This window comes from Ambystoma mexicanum, unplaced genomic scaffold (genome assembly GCF_040938575.1).
Source record: "Ambystoma mexicanum isolate Mex_15411 unplaced genomic scaffold, UKY_AmexF1_1 Mex_scaf52, whole genome shotgun sequence".
Classification (NCBI taxonomy): Eukaryota; Metazoa; Chordata; class Amphibia; order Caudata; family Ambystomatidae; genus Ambystoma; species Ambystoma mexicanum.
In genome coordinates, this window is record NW_027182469.1 from 1,050,095 (window position 1) to 1,065,050 (window position 14,956).

General features: G+C 51.4%; 20 non-coding genes across 20 annotated transcripts; all 20 read left to right on the plus strand.

Moving 5' to 3' along the window:
• The first annotated feature begins 469 nt into the window (after positions 1–469).
• On the plus strand, positions 470–540 carry TRNAG-GCC (transfer RNA glycine (anticodon GCC)). The gene has a single exon. It is a non-coding gene; the product is annotated as a tRNA-Gly (tRNA).
• A 350-nt stretch (positions 541–890) lies between these two features.
• TRNAG-CCC (transfer RNA glycine (anticodon CCC)) lies at positions 891–961 on the plus strand. The gene has a single exon. It is a non-coding gene; the product is annotated as a tRNA-Gly (tRNA).
• Positions 962–1,947: 986 nt separating this feature from the next.
• Positions 1,948–2,018, plus strand: TRNAG-CCC (transfer RNA glycine (anticodon CCC)). Its single transcript has one exon. It is a non-coding gene; the product is annotated as a tRNA-Gly (tRNA).
• A 552-nt stretch (positions 2,019–2,570) lies between these two features.
• Positions 2,571–2,641, plus strand: TRNAG-GCC (transfer RNA glycine (anticodon GCC)). Its single transcript has one exon. It is a non-coding gene; the product is annotated as a tRNA-Gly (tRNA).
• Positions 2,642–2,991: 350 nt separating this feature from the next.
• TRNAG-CCC (transfer RNA glycine (anticodon CCC)) lies at positions 2,992–3,062 on the plus strand. The gene has a single exon. It is a non-coding gene; the product is annotated as a tRNA-Gly (tRNA).
• A 565-nt stretch (positions 3,063–3,627) lies between these two features.
• On the plus strand, positions 3,628–3,698 carry TRNAG-GCC (transfer RNA glycine (anticodon GCC)). Its single transcript has one exon. It is a non-coding gene; the product is annotated as a tRNA-Gly (tRNA).
• A 350-nt stretch (positions 3,699–4,048) lies between these two features.
• Positions 4,049–4,119, plus strand: TRNAG-CCC (transfer RNA glycine (anticodon CCC)). Its single transcript has one exon. It is a non-coding gene; the product is annotated as a tRNA-Gly (tRNA).
• Positions 4,120–4,684: 565 nt separating this feature from the next.
• TRNAG-GCC (transfer RNA glycine (anticodon GCC)) lies at positions 4,685–4,755 on the plus strand. Its single transcript has one exon. It is a non-coding gene; the product is annotated as a tRNA-Gly (tRNA).
• A 350-nt stretch (positions 4,756–5,105) lies between these two features.
• On the plus strand, positions 5,106–5,176 carry TRNAG-CCC (transfer RNA glycine (anticodon CCC)). Its single transcript has one exon. It is a non-coding gene; the product is annotated as a tRNA-Gly (tRNA).
• A 552-nt stretch (positions 5,177–5,728) lies between these two features.
• TRNAG-GCC (transfer RNA glycine (anticodon GCC)) lies at positions 5,729–5,799 on the plus strand. The gene has a single exon. It is a non-coding gene; the product is annotated as a tRNA-Gly (tRNA).
• A 350-nt stretch (positions 5,800–6,149) lies between these two features.
• On the plus strand, positions 6,150–6,220 carry TRNAG-CCC (transfer RNA glycine (anticodon CCC)). The gene has a single exon. It is a non-coding gene; the product is annotated as a tRNA-Gly (tRNA).
• Positions 6,221–6,785: 565 nt separating this feature from the next.
• On the plus strand, positions 6,786–6,856 carry TRNAG-GCC (transfer RNA glycine (anticodon GCC)). The gene has a single exon. It is a non-coding gene; the product is annotated as a tRNA-Gly (tRNA).
• Positions 6,857–7,206: 350 nt separating this feature from the next.
• TRNAG-CCC (transfer RNA glycine (anticodon CCC)) lies at positions 7,207–7,277 on the plus strand. Its single transcript has one exon. It is a non-coding gene; the product is annotated as a tRNA-Gly (tRNA).
• A 565-nt stretch (positions 7,278–7,842) lies between these two features.
• Positions 7,843–7,913, plus strand: TRNAG-GCC (transfer RNA glycine (anticodon GCC)). The gene has a single exon. It is a non-coding gene; the product is annotated as a tRNA-Gly (tRNA).
• Positions 7,914–8,899: 986 nt separating this feature from the next.
• Positions 8,900–8,970, plus strand: TRNAG-GCC (transfer RNA glycine (anticodon GCC)). Its single transcript has one exon. It is a non-coding gene; the product is annotated as a tRNA-Gly (tRNA).
• Positions 8,971–9,320: 350 nt separating this feature from the next.
• Positions 9,321–9,391, plus strand: TRNAG-CCC (transfer RNA glycine (anticodon CCC)). The gene has a single exon. It is a non-coding gene; the product is annotated as a tRNA-Gly (tRNA).
• A 565-nt stretch (positions 9,392–9,956) lies between these two features.
• Positions 9,957–10,027, plus strand: TRNAG-GCC (transfer RNA glycine (anticodon GCC)). Its single transcript has one exon. It is a non-coding gene; the product is annotated as a tRNA-Gly (tRNA).
• A 2,030-nt stretch (positions 10,028–12,057) lies between these two features.
• TRNAG-GCC (transfer RNA glycine (anticodon GCC)) lies at positions 12,058–12,128 on the plus strand. Its single transcript has one exon. It is a non-coding gene; the product is annotated as a tRNA-Gly (tRNA).
• Positions 12,129–12,478: 350 nt separating this feature from the next.
• On the plus strand, positions 12,479–12,549 carry TRNAG-CCC (transfer RNA glycine (anticodon CCC)). The gene has a single exon. It is a non-coding gene; the product is annotated as a tRNA-Gly (tRNA).
• A 565-nt stretch (positions 12,550–13,114) lies between these two features.
• TRNAG-GCC (transfer RNA glycine (anticodon GCC)) lies at positions 13,115–13,185 on the plus strand. The gene has a single exon. It is a non-coding gene; the product is annotated as a tRNA-Gly (tRNA).
• The last annotated feature ends 1,771 nt before the right edge of the window (positions 13,186–14,956 follow it).

Sequence of the window (14,956 nt, forward strand, 5' to 3'; positions counted from 1 at the left end):
CTGCGCAAAGAAAGCAATCTGCTGCCCTCTTTTAGCAGAAGATGGAACTGCAGTTTCAACTTAAGGCGGGAAACCTTCTATTATGCAAATAATTCCCAGAAGACCCCAGAAGCCCAGATTGAAAGGGTGTCAGCCTCGTGTGGCTGCAAAGATATCCCCTGAGTCCTGCGGTAGAAGTCTGGCTTTCCTGAGGCACGGTGCTCAGGGAACTGCACTCAGAGTAGCGACCCATACAAAGGCCACCCTCATCTACCAGTGTGCTTGCCTCTGTCCACTTTTCCTGTCTATAGAACCTGGCCGTTCGTGGCCGTTCGTGGCCAAGTGAGTGAGAAGGACTGCCAGGGCAGCGCAGCTCCCATTCACCCACCGGAGCTGGCGCCATCCTCATGTCACTGCAGTGCTCTGTTAAATCAGCTGCTCTGGGCTGCAATGGTCCAGAGCACTGTAGCGCCAGTGTGCAGCATGTAAGGCATTGGTGGTTCAGTGGTAGAATTCTCGCCTGCCACGCGGGAGGCCCGGGTTCGATTCCCGGCCAATGCATGAGCGTTTTGCACATGTACCTTTCGTTGACTTTGAAGCATCGTGAAAAGGAAGAGACCGAACAAAAAAACAAGCCTTGATTGCCTTGCTTGCCTTATTTCTGCTACTAGCGATCACTCTGCTGATCCCTTTTAGTAGAAGGGGCCGCTGCGCCTTGACTGGAAGCAGGGCAATCTCAGATTATGCAAACAGCTCATAGAGGCCCAGCCCGAGTAGGTGCCAGTCTCACACGTCTGCAAAGGCCTTCAATGAGGCTTTCAGCAGAAGTCAAGAGTTTACGAGTGACCATTCGCATGGAACTGGCAGGTGTGTTAAATCAAGTGCTCTACCGCAGTAATGCTGCTTGTCAGGCATTGGTAGTTCAGTGGTAGAATTCTCGCTTCCCAAGCGGGAGGCCCGGGTTCGATTCCCGGCCAATGCATGGCACTTTTGTAGACGTGTCTCTTGATATTTTAAAAGGCATGGGAAAAGAAAAATGGAAACGGTAGATAAGATGATTGCATTGCTTGTCTGTTTTCTGCGCAAAGAAAGCACTCTGCTGCCCTCTTTTAGCAGAAGATGGAACGGCAGTTTCAACTTAAGGCGGGAAACCTTCTATTATGCAAATAATTCCCAGAAGACCCCAGAAGCCCAGATTGAAAGGGTGTCAGCCTCGTGTGGCTGCAAAGATATCCCCTGAGTCCTGCGGTAGAAGTCTGGCTTTCCTGAGGCACGGTGCTCAGGGAACTGCACTCAGAGTAGCGACCCATACAAAGGCCACCCTCATCTACCAGTGTGCTTGCCTCTGTCCACTTTTCCTGTCTATAGAACCTGGCCGTTCGTGGCCGTTCGTGGCCAAGTGAGTGAGAAGGACTGCCAGGGCAGCGCAGCTCCCATTCACCCACCGGAGCTGGCGCCATCCTCATGTCACTGCAGTGCTCTGTTAAATCAGCTGCTCTGGGCTGCAATGGTCCAGAGCACTGTAGCGCCAGTGTGCAGCATGTAAGGCATTGGTGGTTCAGTGGTAGAATTCTCGCCTGCCACGCGGGAGGCCCGGGTTCGATTCCAGGCCAATGCATGAGCGTTTTGCACATGTACCTTTCGTTGACTTTGAAGCATCGTGAAAAGGAAGAGACCGAACAAAAAAACAAGCCTTGATTGCCTTGCTTGCCTTATTTCTGCTACTAGCGATCACTCTGCTGATCCCTTTTAGTAGAAGGGGCCGCTGCGCCTTGACTGGAAGCAGGGCAATCTCAGATTATGCAAAACACTCATAGAGGCCCAGCCCGAGTAGGTGCCAGTCTCACACGTCTGCAAAGGCCTTCAATGAGGCTTTCAGCAGAAGTCAAGAGTTTACGAGTGACCATTCGCATGGAACTGGCAGGTGTGTTAAATCAAGCGCTCTACCGCAGTAATGCTGCTTGTCAAGCATTGGTAGTTCAGTGGTAGAATTCTCGCTTCCCAAGCGGGAGGCCCGGGTTCGATTCCCGACCAATGCATGGCACTTTTGTAGACGTGTCTCTTGATATTTTAAAAGGCATGGGAAAAGAAAAATGGAAACGGTAGATAAGATGATTGCATTGCTTGTCTGTTTTCTGCGCAAAGAAAGCACTCTGCTGCCCTCTTTTAGCAGAAGATGGAACGGCAGTTTCAACTTAAGGCGGGAAACCTATTATGCAAATAATTCCCAGAAGACCCCAGAAGCCCAGATTGAAAGGGTGTCAGCCTCGTGTGGCTGCAAAGATATCCCCTGAGTCCTGCGGTAGAAGTCTGGCTTTCCTGAGGCACGGTGCTCAGGGAACTGCACTCAGAGTAGCGACCCATACAAAGGCCACCCTCATCTACCAGTGTGCTTGCCTCTGTCCACTTTTCCTGTCTATAGAACCTGGCCGTTCGTGGCCAAGTGAGTGAGAAGGACTGCCAGGGCAGCGCAGCTCCCATTCACCCACCGGAGCTGGCGCCATCCTCATGTCACTGCAGTGCTCTGTTAAATCAGCTGCTCTGGGCTGCAATGGTCCAGAGCACTGTAGCACCAGTGTGCAGCATGTAAGGCATTGGTGGTTCAGTGGTAGAATTCTCGCCTGCCACGCGGGAGGCCCGGGTTCGATTCCCGGCCAATGCATGAGCGTTTTGCACATGTACCTTTCGTTGACTTTGAAGCATCGTGAAAAGGAAGAGACCGAACAAAAAAACAAGCCTTGATTGCCTTGCTTGCCTTATTTCTGCTACTAGCGATCACTCTGCTGATCCCTTTTAGTAGAAGGGGCCGCTGCGCCTTGACTGGAAGCAGGGCAATCTCAGATTATGCAAACAGCTCATAGAGGCCCAGCCCGAGTAGGTGCCAGTCTCACACGTCTGCAAAGGCCTTCAATGAGGCTTTCAGCAGAAGTCAAGAGTTTACGAGTGACCATTCGCATGGAACTGGCAGGTGTGTTAAATCAAGTGCTCTACCGCAGTAATGCTGCTTGTCAGGCATTGGTAGTTCAGTGGTAGAATTCTCGCTTCCCAAGCGGGAGGCCCGGGTTCGATTCCCGGCCAATGCATCGCACTTTTGTAGACGTGTCTCTTGATATTTTAAAAGGCATGGGAAAAGAAAAATGGAAACGGTAGATAAGATGATTGCATTGCTTGTCTGTTTTCTGCGCAAAGAAAGCACTCTGCTGCCCTCTTTTAGCAGAAGATGGAACGGCAGTTTCAACTTAAGGCGGGAAACCTTCTATTATGCAAATAATTCCCAGAAGACCCCAGAAGCCCAGATTGAAAGGGTGTCAGCCTCGTGTGGCTGCAAAGATATCCCCTGAGTCCTGCGGTAGAAGTCTGGCTTTCCTGAGGCACGGTGCTCAGGGAACTGCACTCAGAGTAGCGACCCATACAAAGGCCACCCTCATCTACCAGTGTGCTTGCCTCTGTCCACTTTTCCTGTCTATAGAACCTGGCCGTTCGTGGCCGTTCGTGGCCAAGTGAGTGAGAAGGACTGCCAGGGCAGCGCAGCTCCCATTCACCCACCGGAGCTGGCGCCATCCTCATGTCACTGCAGTGCTCTGTTAAATCAGCTGCTCTGGGCTGCAATGGTCCAGAGCACTGTAGCGCCAGTGTGCAGCATGTAAGGCATTGGTGGTTCAGTGGTAGAATTCTCGCCTGCCACGCGGGAGGCCCGGGTTCGATTCCCGGCCAATGCATGAGTGTTTTGCACATGTACCTTTCGTTGACTTTGAAGCATCGTGAAAAGGAAGAGACCGAACAAAAAAACAAGCCTTGATTGCCTTGCTTGCCTTATTTCTGCTACTAGTGATCACTCTGCTGATCCCTTTTAGTAGAAGGGGCCGCTGCGCCTTGACTGGAAGCAGGGCAATCTCAGATTATGCAAAACGCTCATAGAGGCCCAGCCCGAGTAGGTGCCAGTCTCACACGTCTGCAAAGGCCTTCAATGAGGCTTTCAGCAGAAGTCAAGAGTTTACGAGTGACCATTCGCATGGAACTGGCAGGTGTGTTAAATCAAGCGCTCTACCGCAGTAATGCTGCTTGTCAAGCATTGGTAGTTCAGTGGTAGAATTCTCGCTTCCCAAGCGGGAGGCCCGGGTTCGATTCCCGGCCAATGCATGGCACTTTTGTAGACGTGTCTCTTGATATTTTAAAAGGCATGGGAAAAGAAAAATGGAAACGGTAGATAAGATGATTGCATTGCTTGTCTGTTTTCTGCGCAAAGAAAGCAATCTGCTGCCCTCTTTTAGCAGAAGATGGAACTGCAGTTTCAACTTAAGGCGGGAAACCTTCTATTATGCAAATAATTCCCAGAAGACCCCAGAAGCCCAGATTGAAAGGGTGTCAGCCTCGTGTGGCTGCAAAGATATCCCCTGAGTCCTGCGGTAGAAGTCTGGCTTTCCTGAGGCACGGTGCTCAGGGAACTGCACTCAGAGTAGCGACCCATACAAAGGCCACCCTCATCTACCAGTGTGCTTGCCTCTGTCCACTTTTCCTGTCTATAGAACCTGGCCGTTCGTGGCCGTTCGTGGCCAAGTGAGTGAGAAGGACTGCCAGGGCAGCGCAGCTCCCATTCACCCACCGGAGCTGGCGCCATCCTCATGTCACTGCAGTGCTCTGTTAAATCAGCTGCTCTGGGCTGCAATGGTCCAGAGCACTGTAGCGCCAGTGTACAGCATGTAAGGCATTGGTGGTTCAGTGGTAGAATTCTCGCCTGCCACGCGGGAGGCCCGGGTTCGATTCCCGGCCAATGCATGAGCGTTTTGCACATGTACCTTTCGTTGACTTTGAAGCATCGTGAAAAGGAAGAGACCGAACAAAAAAACAAGCCTTGATTGCCTTGCTTGCCTTATTTCTGCTACTAGCGATCACTCTGCTGATCCCTTTTAGTAGAAGGGGCCGCTGCGCCTTGACTGGAAGCAGGGCAATCTCAGATTATGCAAAACGCTCATAGAGGCCCAGCCCGAGTAGGTGCCAGTCTCACACGTCTGCAAAGGCCTTCAATGAGGCTTTCAGCAGAAGTCAAGAGTTTACGAGTGACCATTCGCATGGAACGGGCAGGTGTGTTAAATCAAGTGCTCTACCGCAGTAATGCTGCTTGTCAGGCATTGGTAGTTCAGTGGTAGAATTCTCGCTTCCCAAGCGGGAGGCCCGGGTTCGATTCCCGGCCAATGCATGGCACTTTTGTAGACGTGTCTCTTGATATTTTAAAAGGCATGGGAAAAGAAAAATGGAAACGGTAGATAAGATGATTGCATTGCTTGTCTGTTTTCTGCGCAAAGAAAGCACTCTGCTGCCCTCTTTTAGCAGAAGATGGAACGGCAGTTTCAATTTAAGGCGGGAAACCTATTATGCAAATAATTCCCAGAAGACCCCAGAAGCCCAGATTGAAAGGGTGTCAGCCTCGTGTGGCTGCAAAGATATCCCCTGAGTCCTGCGGTAGAAGTCTGGCTTTCCTGAGGCACGGTGCTCAGGGAACTGCACTCAGAGTAGCGACCCATACAAAGGCCACCCTCATCTACCAGTGTGCTTGCCTCTGTCCACTTTTCCTATCTATAGAACCTGGCCGTTCGTGGCCAAGTGAGTGAGAAGGACTGCCAGGGCAGCGCAGCTCCCATTCACCCACCGGAGCTGGCGCCATCCTCATGTCACTGCAGTGCTCTGTTAAATCAGCTGCTCTGGGCTGCAATGGTCCAGAGCACTGTAGCGCCAGTGTGCAGCATGTAAGGCATTGGTGGTTCAGTGGTAGAATTCTCGCCTGCCACGCGGGAGGCCCGGGTTCGATTCCCGGCCAATGCATGAGCGTTTTGCACATGTACCTTTCGTTGACTTTGAAGCATCGTGAAAAGGAAGAGACCGAACAAAAAAACAAGCCTTGATTGCCTTGCTTGCCTTATTTCTGCTACTAGCGATCACTCTGCTGATCCCTTTTAGTAGAAGGGGCCGCTGCGCCTTGACTGGAAGCAGGGCAATCTCAGATTATGCAAACAGCTCATAGAGGCCCAGCCCGAGTAGGTGCCAGTCTCACACGTCTGCAAAGGCCTTCAATGAGGCTTTCAGCAGAAGTCAAGAGTTTACGAGTGACCATTCGCATGGAACTGGCAGGTGTGTTAAATCAAGTGCTCTACCGCAGTAATGCTGCTTGTCAGGCATTGGTAGTTCAGTGGTAGAATTCTCGCTTCCCAAGCGGGAGGCCCGGGTTCGATTCCCGGCCAATGCATGGCACTTTTGTAGACGTGTCTCTTGATATTTTAAAAGGCATGGGAAAAGAAAAATGGAAACGGTAGATAAGATGATTGCATTGCTTGTCTGTTTTCTGCGCAAAGAAAGCACTCTGCTGCCCTCTTTTAGCAGAAGATGGAACGGCAGTTTCAACTTAAGGCGGGAAACCTTCTATTATGCAAATAATTCCCAGAAGACCCCAGAAGCCCAGATTGAAAGGGTGTCAGCCTCGTGTGGCTGCAAAGATATCCCCTGAGTCCTGCGGTAGAAGTCTGGCTTTCCTGAGGCACGGTGCTCAGGGAACTGCACTCAGAGTAGCGACCCATACAAAGGCCTCCCTCATCTACCAGTGTGCTTGCCTCTGTCCACTTTTCCTGTCTATAGAACCTGGCCGTTCGTGGCCGTTCGTGGCCAAGTGAGTGAGAAGGACTGCCAGGGCAGCGCAGCTCCCATTCACCCACCGGAGCTGGCGCCATCCTCATGTCACTGCAGTGCTCTGTTAAATCAGCTGCTCTGGGCTGCAATGGTCCAGAGCACTGTAGCGCCAGTGTGCAGCATGTAAGGCATTGGTGGTTCAGTGGTAGAATTCTCGCCTGCCACGCGGGAGGCCCGGGTTCGATTCCCGGCCAATGCATGAGTGTTTTGCACATGTACCTTTCGTTGACTTTGAAGCATCGTGAAAAGGAAGAGACCGAACAAAAAAACAAGCCTTGATTGCCTTGCTTGCCTTATTTCTGCTACTAGCGATCACTCTGCTGATCCCTTTTAGTAGAAGGGGCCGCTGCGCCTTGACTGGAAGCAGGGCAATCTCAGATTATGCAAAACGCTCATAGAGGCCCAGCCCGAGTAGGTGCCAGTCTCACACGTCTGCAAAGGCCTTCAATGAGGCTTTCAGCAGAAGTCAAGAGTTTACGAGTGACCATTCGCATGGAACTGGCAGGTGTGTTAAATCAAGCGCTCTACCGCAGTAATGCTGCTTGTCAAGCATTGGTAGTTCAGTGGTAGAATTCTCGCTTCCCAAGCGGGAGGCCCGGGTTCGATTCCCGGCCAATGCATGGCACTTTTGTAGACGTGTCTCTTGATATTTTAAAAGGCATGGGAAAAGAAAAATGGAAACGGTAGATAAGATGATTGCATTGCTTGTCTGTTTTCTGCGCAAAGAAAGCAATCTGCTGCCCTCTTTTAGCAGAAGATGGAACTGCAGTTTCAACTTAAGGCGGGAAACCTTCTATTATGCAAATAATTCCCAGAAGACCCCAGAAGCCCAGATTGAAAGGGTGTCAGCCTCGTGTGGCTGCAAAGATATCCCCTGAGTCCTGCGGTAGAAGTCTGGCTTTCCTGAGGCACGGTGCTCAGGGAACTGCACTCAGAGTAGCGACCCATACAAAGGCCACCCTCATCTACCAGTGTGCTTGCCTCTGTCCACTTTTCCTGTCTATAGAACCTGGCCGTTCATGGCCGTTCGTGGCCAAGTGAGTGAGAAGGACTGCCAGGGCAGCGCAGCTCCCATTCACCCACCGGAGCTGGCGCCATCCTCATGTCACTGCAGTGCTCTGTTAAATCAGCTGCTCTGGGCTGCAATGGTCCAGAGCACTGTAGCGCCAGTGTGCAGCATATAAGGCATTGGTGGTTCAGTGGTAGAATTCTCGCCTGCCACGCGGGAGGCCCGGGTTCGATTCCCGGCCAATGCATGAGCGTTTTGCACATGTACCTTTCGTTGACTTTGAAGCATCGTGAAAAGGAAGAGACCGAACAAAAAAACAAGCCTTGATTGCCTTGCTTGCCTTATTTCTGCTACTAGCGATCACTCTGCTGATCCCTTTTAGTAGAAGGGGCCGCTGCGCCTTGACTGGAAGCAGGGCAATCTCAGATTATGCAAACAGCTCATAGAGGCCCAGCCCGAGTAGGTGCCAGTCTCACACGTCTGCAAAGGCCTTCAATGAGGCTTTCAGCAGAAGTCAAGAGTTTACGAGTGACCATTCGCATGGAACTGGCAGGTGTGTTAAATCAAGTGCTCTACCGCAGTAATGCTGCTTGTCAGGCATTGGTAGTTCAGTGGTAGAATTCTCTCTTCCCAAGCGGGAGGCCCGGGTTCGATTCCCGGCCAATGCATGGCACTTTTGTAGACGTGTCTCTTGATATTTTAAAAGGCATGGGAAAAGAAAAATGGAAACGGTAGATAAGATGATTGCATTGCTTGTCTGTTTTCTGCGCAAAGAAAGCACTCTGCTGCCCTCTTTTAGCAGAAGATGGAACGGCAGTTTCAACTTAAGGCGGGTAACCTTCTATTATGCAAATAATTCCCAGAAGACCCCAGAAGCCCAGATTGAAAGGGTGTCAGCCTCGTGTGGCTGCAAAGATATCCCCTGAGTCCTGCGGTAGAAGTCTGGCTTTCCTGAGGCACGGTGCTCAGGGAACTGCACTCAGAGTAGCGACCCATACAAAGGCCACCCTCATCTACCAGTGTGCTTGCCTCTGTCCACTCTTCCTGTCTATAGAACCTGGCCGTTCATGGCCGTTCGTGGCCAAGTGAGTGAGAAGGACTGCCAGGGCAGCGCAGCTCCCATTCACCCACCGGAGCTGGCGCCATCCTCATGTCACTGCAGTGCTCTGTTAAATCAGCTGCTCTGGGCTGCAATGGTCCAGAGCACTGTAGCGCCAGTGTGCAGCATGTAAGGCATTGGTGGTTCAGTGGTAGAATTCTCGCCTGCCACGCGGGAGGCCCGGGTTCGATTCCCGGCCAATGCATGAGTGTTTTGCACATGTACCTTTCGTTGACTTTGAAGCATCGTGAAAAGGAAGAGACCGAACAAAAAAACAAGCCTTGATTGCCTTGCTTGCCTTATTTCTGCTACTAGCGATCACTCTGCTGATCCCTTTTAGTAGAAGGGGCCGCTGCGCCTTGACTGGAAGCAGGGCAATCTCAGATTATGCAAAACGCTCATAGAGGCCCAGCCCGAGTAGGTGCCAGTCTCACACGTCTGCAAAGGCCTTCAATGAGGCTTTCAGCAGAAGTCAAGAGTTTACGAGTGACCATTCGCATGGAACTGGCAGGTGTGTTAAATCAAGCGCTCTACCGCAGTAATGCTGCTTGTCAAGCATTGGTAGTTCAGTGGTAGAATTCTCGCTTCCCAAGCGGGAGGCCCGGGTTCGATTCCCGGCCAATGCATGGCACTTTTGTAGACGTGTCTCTTGATATTTTAAAAGGCATGGGAAAAGAAAAATGGAAACGGTAGATAAGATGATTGCATTGCTTGTCTGTTTTCTGCGCAAAGAAAGCAATCTGCTGCCCTCTTTTAGCAGAAGATGGAACTGCAGTTTCAACTTAAGGCGGGAAACCTTCTATTATGCAAATAATTCCCAGAAGACCCCAGAAGCCCAGATTGAAAGGGTGTCAGCCTCGTGTGGCTGCAAAGATATCCCCTGAGTCCTGCGGTAGAAGTCTGGCTTTCCTGAGGCACGGTGCTCAGGGAACTGCACTCAGAGTAGCGACCCATACAAAGGCCACCCTCATCTACCAGTGTGCTTGCCTCTGTCCACTTTTCCTGTCTATAGAACCTGGCCGTTCGTGGCCGTTCGTGGCCAAGTGAGTGAGAAGGACTGCCAGGGCAGCGCAGCTCCCATTCACCCACCGGAGCTGGCGCCATCCTCATGTCACTGCAGTGCTCTGTTAAATCAGCTGCTCTGGGCTGCAATGGTCCAGAGCACTGTAGCGCCAGTGTGCAGCATGTAAGGCATTGGTGGTTCAGTGGTAGAATTCTCGCCTGCCACGCGGGAGGCCCGGGTTCGATTCCCGGCCAATGCATGAGCGTTTTGCACATGTACCTTTCGTTGACTTTGAAGCATCGTGAAAAGGAAGAGACCGAACAAAAAAACAAGCCTTGATTGCCTTGCTTGCCTTATTTCTGCTACTAGCGATCACTCTGCTGATCCCTTTTAGTAGAAGGGGCCGCTGCGCCTTGACTGGAAGCAGGGCAATCTCAGATTATGCAAAACGCTCATAGAGGCCCAGCCCGAGTAGGTGCCAGTCTCACACGTCTGCAAAGGCCTTCAATGAGGCTTTCAGCAGAAGTCAAGAGTTTACGAGTGACCATTCGCATGGAACTGGCAGGTGTGTTAAATCAAGTGCTCTACCGCAGTAATGCTGCTTGTCAGGCATTGGTAGCTCAGTGGTAGAATTCTCGCTTCCCAAGTGGGAGGCCCGGGTTCGATTCCCGGCCAATGCATGGCACTTTTGTAGACGTGTCTCTTGATATTTTAAAAGGCATGGGAAAAGAAAAATGGAAACGGTAGATAAGATGATTGCATTGCTTGTCTGTTTTCTGCGCAAAGAAAGCACTCTGCTGCCCTCTTTTAGCAGAAGATGGAACGGCAGTTTCAACTTAAGGCGGGAAACCTATTATGCAAATAATTCCCAGAAGACCCCAGAAGCCCAGATTGAAAGGGTGTCAGCCTTGTGTGGCTGCAAAGATATCCCCTGAGTCCTGCGGTAGAAGTCTGGCTTTCCTGAGGCACGGTGCTCAGGGAACTGCACTCAGAGTAGCGACCCATACAAAGGCCACCCTCATCTACCAGTGTGCTTGCCTCTGTCCACTTTTCCTGTCTATAGAACCTGGCCGTTCGTGGCCAAGTGAGTGAGAAGGACTGCCAGGGCAGCGCAGCTCCCATTCACCCACCGGAGCTGGCGCCATCCTCATGTCACTGCAGTGCTCTGTTAAATCAGCTGCTCTGGGCTGCAATGGTCCAGAGCACTGTAGCGCCAGTGTGCAGCATGTAAGGCATTGGTGGTTCAGTGGTAGAATTCTCGCCTGCCACGTGGGAGGCCCGGGTTCGATTCCCGGCCAATGCATGAGCGTTTTGCACATGTACCTTTCGTTGACTTTGAAGCATCGTGAAAAGGAAGAGACCGAACAAAAAAACAAGCCTTGATTGCCTTGCTTGCCTTATTTCTGCTACTAGCGATCACTCTGCTGATCCCTTTTAGTAGAAGGGGCCGCTGCGCCTTGACTGGAAGCAGGGCAATCTCAGATTATGCAAACAGCTCATAGAGGCCCAGCCCGAGTAGGTGCCAGTCTCACACGTCTGCAAAGGCCTTCAATGAGGCTTTCAGCAGAAGTCAAGAGTTTACGAGTGACCATTCGCATGGAACTGGCAGGTGTGTTAAATCAAGTGCTCTACCGCAGTAATGCTGCTTGTCAGGCATTGGTAGTTCAGTGGTAGAATTCTCTCTTCCCAAGCGGGAGGCCCGGGTTCGATTCCCGGCCAATGCATGGCACTTTTGTAGACGTGTCTCTTGATATTTTAAAAGGCATGGGAAAAGAAAAATGGAAACGGTAGATAAGATGATTGCATTGCTTGTCTGTTTTCTGCGCAAAGAAAGCACTCTGCTGCCCTCTTTTAGCAGAAGATGGAACGGCAGTTTCAACTTAAGGCGGGTAACCTTCTATTATGCAAATAATTCCCAGAAGACCCCAGAAGCCCAGATTGAAAGGGTGTCAGCCTCGTGTGGCTGCAAAGATATCCCCTGAGTCCTGCGGTAGAAGTCTGGCTTTCCTGAGGCACGGTGCTCAGGGAACTGCACTCAGAGTAGCGACCCATACAAAGGCCACCCTCATCTACCAGTGTGCTTGCCTCTGTCCACTCTTCCTGTCTATAGAACCTGGCCGTTCGTGGCCGTTCGTGGCCAAGTGAGTGAGAAGGACTGCCAGGGCAGCGCAGCTCCCATTCACCCACCGGAGCTGGCGCCATCCTCATGTCACTGCAGTGCTCTGTTAAATCAGCTGCTCTGGGCTGCAATGGTCCAGAGCACTGTAGCGCCAGTGTGCAGCATGTAAGGCATTGGTGGTTCAGTGGTAGAATTCTCGCCTGCCACGCGGGAGGCCCGGGTTCGATTCCCGGCCAATGCATGAGTGTTTTGCACATGTACCTTTCGTTGACTTTGAAGCATCGTGAAAAGGAAGAGACCGAACAAAAAAACAAGCCTTGATTGCCTTGCTTGCCTTATTTCTGCTACTAGCGATCACTCTGCTGATCCCTTTTAGTAGAAGGGGCCGCTGCGCCTTGACTGGAAGCAGGGCAATCTCAGATTATGCAAAACGCTCATAGAGGCCCAGCCCGAGTAGGTGCCAGTCTCACACGTCTGCAAAGGCCTTCAATGAGGCTTTCAGCAGAAGTCAAGAGTTTACGAGTGACCATTCGCATGGAACTGGCAGGTGTGTTAAATCAAGCGCTCTACCGCAGTAATGCTGCTTGTCAAGCATTGGTAGTTCAGTGGTAGAATTCTCGCTTCCCAAGCGGGAGGCCCGGGTTCGATTCCCGGCCAATGCATGGCACTTTTGTAGACGTGTCTCTTGATATTTTAAAAGGCATGGGAAAAGAAAAATGGAAACGGTAGATAAGATGATTGCATTGCTTGTCTGTTTTCTGCGCAAAGAAAGCAATCTGCTGCCCTCTTTTAGCAGAAGATGGAACTGCAGTTTCAACTTAAGGCGGGAAACCTTCTATTATGCAAATAATTCCCAGAAGACCCCAGAAGCCCAGATTGAAAGGGTGTCAGCCTCGTGTGGCTGCAAAGATATCCCCTGAGTCCTGCGGTAGAAGTCTGGCTTTCCTGAGGCACGGTGCTCAGGGAACTGCACTCAGAGTAGCGACCCATACAAAGGCCACCCTCATCTACCAGTGTGCTTGCCTCTGTCCACTTTTCCTGTCTATAGAACCTGGCCGTTCGTGGCCGTTCGTGGCCAAGTGAGTGAGAAGGACTGCCAGGGCAGCGCAGCTCCCATTCACCCACCGGAGCTGGCGCCATCCTCATGTCACTGCAGTGCTCTGTTAAATCAGCTGCTCTGGGCTGCAATGGTCCAGAGCACTGTAGCGCCAGTGTGCAGCATGTAAGGCATTGGTGGTTCAGTGGTAGAATTCTCGCCTGCCACGCGGGAGGCCCGGGTTCGATTCCCGGCCAATGCATGAGCGTTTTGCACATGTACCTTTCGTTGACTTTGAAGCATCGTGAAAAGGAAGAGACCGAACAAAAAAACAAGCCTTGATTGCCTTGCTTGCCTTATTTCTGCTACTAGCGATCACTCTGCTGATCCCTTTTAGTAGAAGGGGCCGCTGCGCCTTGACTGGAAGCAGGGCAATCTCAGATTATGCAAAACGCTCATAGAGGCCCAGCCCGAGTAGGTGCCAGTCTCACACGTCTGCAAAGGCCTTCAATGAGGCTTTCAGCAGAAGTCAAGAGTTTACGAGTGACCATTCGCATGGAACTGGCAGGTGTGTTAAATCAAGTGCTCTACCGCAGTAATGCTGCTTGTCAGGCATTGGTAGCTCAGTGGTAGAATTCTCGCTTCCCAAGTGGGAGGCCCGGGTTCGATTCCCGGCCAATGCATGGCACTTTTGTAGACGTGTCTCTTGATATTTTAAAAGGCATGGGAAAAGAAAAATGGAAACGGTAGATAAGATGATTGCATTGCTTGTCTGTTTTCTGCGCAAAGAAAGCACTCTGCTGCCCTCTTTTAGCAGAAGATGGAACGGCAGTTTCAACTTAAGGCGGGAAACCTATTATGCAAATAATTCCCAGAAGACCCCAGAAGCCCAGATTGAAAGGGTGTCAGCCTTGTGTGGCTGCAAAGATATCCCCTGAGTCCTGCGGTAGAAGTCTGGCTTTCCTGAGGCACGGTGCTCAGGGAACTGCACTCAGAGTAGCGACCCATACAAAGGCCACCCTCATCTACCAGTGTGCTTGCCTCTGTCCACTTTTCCTGTCTATAGAACCTGGCCGTTCGTGGCCAAGTGAGTGAGAAGGACTGCCAGGGCAGCGCAGCTCCCATTCACCCACCGGAGCTGGCGCCATCCTCATGTCACTGCAGTGCTCTGTTAAATCAGCTGCTCTGGCCTGCAATGGTCCAGAGCACTGTAGCGCCAGTGTGCAGCATGTAAGGCATTGGTGGTTCAGTGGTAGAATTCTCGCCTGCCACGCGGGAGGCCCGGGTTTGATTCCCGGCCAATGCATGGCACTTTTGTAGACGTGTCTCTTGATATTTTAAAAGGCATGGGAAAAGAAAAATGGAAACGGTAGATAAGATGATTGCATTGCTTGTCTGTTTTCTGCGCAAAGAAAGCACTCTGCTGCCCTCTTTTAGCAGAAGATGGAACTGCAGTTTCAACTTAAGGCGGGAAACCTTCTATTATGCAAATAATTCCCAGAAGACCCCAGAAGCCCAGATTGAAAGGGTGTCAGCCTCGTGTGGCTGCAAAGATATCCCCTGAGTCCTGCGGTAGAAGTCTGGCTTTCCTGAGGCACGGTGCTCAGGGAACTGCACTCAGAGTAGTGACCCATACAAAGGCCACCCTCATCTACCAGTGTGCTTGCCTCTGTCCACTTTTCCTGTCTATAGAACCTGGCCGTTCGTGGCCGTTCGTGGCCAAGTGAGTGAGAAGGACTGCCAGGGCAGCGCAGCTCCCATTCACCCACCGGAGCTGGCGCCATCCTCATGTCACTGCAGTGCTCTGTTAAATCAGCTGCTCTGGGCTGCAATGGTCCAGAGCACTGTAGCGCCAGTGTGCAGCATGTAAGGCATTGGTGGTTCAGTGGTAGAATTCTCGCCTGCCACGTGGGAGGCCCGGGTTCGATTCCCGGCCAATGCATGAGCGTTTTGCACATGTACCTTTCGTTGACTTTGAAGCATCGTGAAAAGGAAGAGACCGAACAAAAAAACAAGCCTTGATTGCCTTGCTT